Source organism: Mandrillus leucophaeus, unplaced genomic scaffold (genome assembly GCF_000951045.1).
Source record: "Mandrillus leucophaeus isolate KB7577 unplaced genomic scaffold, Mleu.le_1.0 Scaffold1010, whole genome shotgun sequence".
Taxonomy (NCBI): Eukaryota; Metazoa; Chordata; class Mammalia; order Primates; family Cercopithecidae; genus Mandrillus; species Mandrillus leucophaeus.
In genome coordinates, this window is record NW_012098211.1 from 371,283 (window position 1) to 377,412 (window position 6,130).

The 6,130-nt window shown below is 40.9% G+C and overlaps 1 protein-coding gene across 1 annotated transcript in view; it reads left to right on the plus strand.

Moving 5' to 3' along the window:
* Positions 1 to 5,494: 5,494 nt before the first annotated feature.
* FAM213A (family with sequence similarity 213, member A) overlaps positions 5,495 to 6,130 on the plus strand; it is a 24,475-nt gene continuing 23,839 nt past the window's right edge. The window contains exon 1 of the mRNA XM_011975737.1: positions 5,495 to 5,622. The gene's annotated coding sequence lies outside the window, so the exon portion shown is untranslated. The remainder of the gene's footprint in view (positions 5,623 to 6,130) is intronic.

Genomic DNA, 6,130 nt, shown 5'->3' on the forward strand with positions numbered 1-6,130 from the left:
GTTGCAGTGAGCCGAGATTGCACCACTGCACTCCAGCCTGGACGACACAATGAGACTCTGTCTCAAAAAAATATATATATGTATATAAAAAATATATATATATATAAAAAATATATATATAAAATATATATAATATATATATAAAATATATATTATACATATATATTATACATATGTCATATATATATTTAGATACCTGATATCTTTATGATAATCAAGGTTTTTTAATCAAGAACATGGTATTTTTTTCAATTTGTTTTCATCTTATTTTAAGAGAACTTTAATAATATTTTTAGTTTCCTTCACATAAGTCCTGCAATTCTGGTTCACCAAAGGCCCAAATATTTTAGAGTATTTGTCACAATTGTGAATTGAACATTTTTCCACTGTACATTTATAGGTGCTTATTGGTATTTGCATGTATCCCTTGCATCCTGCCATCTTTCTAAATAATCTCACGAGACACAATACAGCATGGTATTTGATGTTATAGAGCCAAACTGCAAGAGACTTAATCCCATCTCCACTATGTTCTAGCTGTATGACCTGTGCAAGTTATTCTCTGTGCTCAGTTTCCTCATCCATAAAATGGCTAATAATAACCCTTGTAAAGGTTGTTACAAGGATTAAATAAAGTAACATATATGAAGATTTAGAACAGTCCCTGGCATATAATACATTATATATTAGAATTTTCTATTATTAGAAAATAATATTGTATTAATTCCAGTCACTTTTAATAGAATGTCTGAGGTTAGTTAGCCAGAAGGTGGCTTATGCCTGTAATCCCCAAAACATTGGGAGGCTAAGGTGGGCGGATCGCTTGAGCCCAGGAGTTCAAGAATAGCCTGGTCAACATAGCAAGACCCCATCTCTGCCAAAAAAAAATAAAGCCAGGTTAAGTGACTTATGCCTGTAATCTCAACACTTTGGCAGGCTGAGGCAGGAAGATGGTTTAAGCCTAGCAGTTTGAGACCAGCCTGAGCAACATAGTTAGACCCTGTCTCTATAAGATAATAAAATACAAATTAGCGGGGCACAGTCACATATCCCTACTCCCAACTACTCAGGAGGATGAGGTGGGAGGATTACTTGAGCCCAGGAGTTCAAGGCTGCAGTAACTATGAGCTATGATTGTGCCACTGCACTCCACCCTGGGCGACAGAGTAAGACACTGTCTCAAAAAATAAAAATAAAGATAAATCATATGATTAGCAAAAAGTGATAGTCTTCTTTACCAATGTTTACATTATTTCATTTTTATTGCATTTTTAATACTCCAATACTATGGAGATAAAGGGCTAGTTCCTTATTTAATTGAAATCAACATTTTGCCATGTAAGAAATTTGCTTTCAGTGTTCAATAAAGAATTTTTATTACATTTAAGTGATTTGCTTTTATTCCTATTTTACTTAGGGCTATTATTAGGAAAGTCTATAGTTTTTACTGGATTTCTTTTCAGCATCTATTAATATGATAAGCAGTTTTGTTTCTGTTTTCTATTCATATGGACTAATAGATCTACTAATGTTGACACTCACTTACACTCCTGGACTAAACCCTACTTGATTATAGAATAGCAAAGCTTATAATATCTAAGTTGCACATTTGTTCACATTTTAACATGTCTGAAATTGGGTCACGCATTACACTTAGTGGTGTCCTATGACTGCTATTGTAGTAACAGATGTGGCAGTTGTCATTGCCTGCACACATGTCAACGTAGTCATAGCTGCTTAGATTGTTGACCCTTCAGTTGAGTTATGGTCATTGCTTGTACTCCATGAGTTGACTTTAAATGACTTTAAATAAAATCTTCTAGGGCCAGGTGCAGTGGCTCACGCCTGTAATCCCAACACATTGGGAGGCTAAGAGTGGAGGGTCGCCTGAGTCCAGAATTTTGAGACCTGTCTGGGCAACATCGTGAGACTCCATTTCTATTTTTTTAAAAAGTAAAATCTTCTAAAATGTTACTCCATGATTTGACACTGAAATGAAAAAGTTTTTGCAAATGCAAAAATTCATAAAATCAGAGCAGTGGATCATAAATTTAATACTAGTAAAACAACTTTTGTTATCAGAGGAATTACTTCATTTTCCTATGTTCTTGCAAAGCAACAACTGAGACATGGAACCTAAGAAAGTTATATGTACACATACAAATGTAGTCTATTATGTTTTGCTGTTGAGAAACACACAAAATAATTGCAAGGCACTGGAAAAGTTGCCAAATCTCTTGAAATGGATAAAAGAAATTACAAAGCAATGAAAGGTTGGTGTCATCAATTCATTTGTTTTGAAGGACTATCATTAAGATGTCAAATTCTTTTTCGTCAAAAACTTCTGCTGATGTTGAGCAGAAGACTGTATGGAGCACCCTTTAAGAAATGCTGTGTCACCAATGTTTCTGATGTCAAAGGATAACATTGTGTGACAAATCCAGAAATCAGCAACTCTAAGTCTAAAAATAGTTTAAAAAAAAAAATAAAAACAGAGTTGGGCTTTGAATGTGAAGATATCTAAGGAATGCCTTATCCTGTTCATTTAACTTATATTTTTCTTATTAAGTGTGCACACAGTGATAGATGAGATGGGAATGAACCCAGACTTATACCAGGGTGCAGTAGTACCCTGGCCACAATGACTGACCAATCAGTATGAGGCTCTGGGTTTTGTTCACTCCTTAGTCTACCTGCCCCCTCCCCATGCTGGATCCTAGGAGTCATCCTGTGACCATAGGGAGAACCATCTTGAAGCCAACACATGGATAATGGCAGAGAAGCAAGAGAAGAGAACCTCGACTGTTGATGACATCATGAAACCACAGGATCACCTCAAGGCAATTTGAATTGGATTTTCTGTTAACTTGCAAATCAAAGCTTCATGACTGAATAAAGACTCAGTTAATGTTAGTTGGTAGTGCATACAATGATGGTTGAGGACACTTGAGACAATCCTGGTTTCTCAACCTGAGAATTCTCAACCTGGGGGCAGAATAATCCCACCATCTAGCCCTCAGCCAGCCATTGGTTCACCTGGTAAACCATTGGCCACATCTATGGAAGGTTTTAGAAAGAGGTCCCTATAGATTTTGCTTTGCTTTGAGACACACTGTGGGAGTATAGGATTTTTGTATGCTTAAAAAAATAAGAAAGAGCTGAATTCAGGGACATTGGCATGTAGAGAAAATATTTGAAGCTGATCTATACACATCTATTTTTGTGATTCACATACAAGTCTTGTTCTTGATTTCGCTTTTACACATCCACAGAATGGTAACCTGGGCTTGACAAATTGAAGTCGAGCACCAATTTTTGCTTTATTTTCATCTTGATGCTAGCTGCTTCCTGAACTGTTCCCAGCGAGCCCAGAAACCAGCTTAAAAAGATGATGTTATGCTGCTGACTCTTCAGTCACTGTTGAATAGCAGATGAAGCTGAAGCCAGCTGAATCTAGAAGTGCTATGATGAAAGAGTTAGAAGTCTTTACCCAGATCTGCCTCCTGCCAGCAGTGTTTTCTGCCTGCCCTATGGGACTTGTGAGGGACAGAAAAGTTTCCCAGCCCCTGTCAAGATGGTAATATTATCTAAAGTTATCACAAAGCTTCTAGTCAACCTTAACTTCTACCACCTGAAATTCAAAATCTAAGGCTACTTTACAATCTTCACAAATTTAAATTATTTTGCTCTTACAAACTGGGCAGGTTGGTGGGTTTTTTGGTTTATTTTTTAGGTTTTTTGTTTTGTTTTGGTTTTTGGTTTTAGTCCTTGAGCTTTGTAACTAAGTTTTCTTGTGTCTGCTTGCCCATAACTTATTTTTCTGGTCTAATGACTGTTTTTTAATGACTTCAGCCTGTACTTTCTTGTACAAAAAGAAACATGGGAATGTGAGGAACATATTAATTAGCTATAAGATGTAGCCTGGTTTTTGAAGTCCAGAGCTTCAGAATGTTACGGAAGTGTAAATATAATCATGACTTTGCATGTGATTGGTAATTACATCACAGTTAAAGCCTCAGGGACTTTCCTCCTCAGAATTTTACTATCTATCCCCAACCCCTGAATGGCTCTGTCATTAATGGTCGGTCTCTGAGAACTCATTTCCCAAGGAGATGACTTCCTGTTTTGTTCTAAGTGGCCTTCCCTGCAAACCCTCCTCACCTTTGAACTTCCTGTTTCGGGATGGAAAGAGTGACCCTTCTCCCGCTCCTCTTCACAAGGTAAGGAGAAATAAGGGAGACGAAAGAAAGGTCCTCTGGAGGTATATATATATAAAATATATATATAATATATATAAGTATTAAAATATGTATAAATTATATACATACATAAAATATGTATATATACACACCAGGCTACATCTGATAGCTAATAAAATATGCGTATATATATACACAAATGTGTGTGTGTGTGTGTGTGCATATATATATACACATTTTTTTTTTTCTAAACTACACCCACATTGCACCAAAGTATATGAAATGTTTTCTGGCCTTCAAATCATATGCCTAACTCCTGCAGGAAAACTGCATGGGCACTCAGGCTGATCTCCCTTACCTCACAACTTAGATCCACCTCTAACATGTTCTAAGTACATTTCCGCGCTGTCCCTGGGCCGGGCTGTGGGGTCCCAGAGGTGAAGTGGAGGAACTCACAGTCTGGTTGAAGAGAGACCCCCTTAAATAGATCAAGCTCCCCAAGTGTTGCTGTAAGTTTACATGGAACATGGAGTCTGAGTGGGAAGTCAGGGAGGTGAATCACGGAAGCCTTTGGACTTTGTACACCTGTGGGCAGTTCCCAGATGAAGGGGGGAAGGTGTTGCAGGCAAATGGCCACCTTTAAAGGGTGGGCATTGGCCTGCTTTGTCACTTCACCCTATGCTGCCCTGTGACTGGTCTTTGCATTGTGTCACTGATATGGTTTTTTTTTGAGACGGAATCTCACTCTCTCACCCAGGCTGGAGTGCAGTGGCACCGTCTTGGCTCACTGCAACCTCCACCTCCCGGGTTCAAGTGATTCTCCTGCCTCAGCCTCTTGAGTAGTTGAGACTACAGGTGCGTGCCACCACACCCGGCTAATTTTTGTATTTTTAGTAGAGACGAGGTTTCGCCATGTTGGTCAGGCTGGTCTCGAACTCCTGCCCTCAAGTGATCTGCCCGCCTTGGCTTCCCAAAGTGTTGGGATTACAGGCATGAGCCACCGAGCCCGGCCAACCACTGATATGTCTTGTGAATCAGCTCTACTGTCTCTGAAAGTATGTTCTCCCAACCTCCTACTTTTTGTTTTGTGTTTTTAAGACAGGGTCTCTTTTTTTTTTTTCTTTTTTTTTGAGACAGGCTGGAGTGCAGTGGCGCGATCTGGGCTCACTGCAACCTCTGCCTCCAGGGTTCAAGCAATCCTCCCACCTCAGCTCCGGAGTAGCTGGAAATACAGGCACGCGCCACTATACCTGGCTGGTTTTTGTTTTTTACGTAGAGATGGAGTCTTATTATGGTGCCCAGGCTGGTCTTGAACTCCTGGGCTCAAGCGATCCTCCCAAAGCCCTGAGATTACAGGCGTGAGCCAGCGCGCCGGACACAACCCCCTACTTTCATGAAAGTGTGGGCACTTCCAACACGAGGAGTAAGTGGATGGGCGGTGTGTGACAACCCGTCTCAGCGTCCCCCGGAGTCCGCAGGCTGCGGCTCACCGTTCTCTGCCCCATAGTCAGCATTGCGGATGAAAGGGAACGTGGGTGGAGGATAGAGGTTGGCAATTCTGAATCTGTACATAGAACTAGAAGGGGCTCATCGCAATGTGTCGGTCCTTAAGAATCCCCCTCCCCATGGAGGTTAAAAACACAAGGCGAAACAAAACTATCAAAAGAGGTATTCTAAACCAGGCTGAAGATTGGAAGAAAGTTGGCCGGCCTCGGCTGCAGGACAGGTGCTTCCAGACTCCATTAGGGGTGTCCAGCGCCTTCTTTTGCCCCAGGCAGCGCCCTGAAGAACGCATCGGGGCCTCGGTTCGCGGACACGAGGAGTGGACCGACCGAGCGCTGTGCGTAAAAGGACCGGTTAGGCACACGCCCGAGCGCCACTGAGGCTAAGAGACCGCGGCCCGGAGGTCGGCGAGGCGGGGGCGGGCCCGG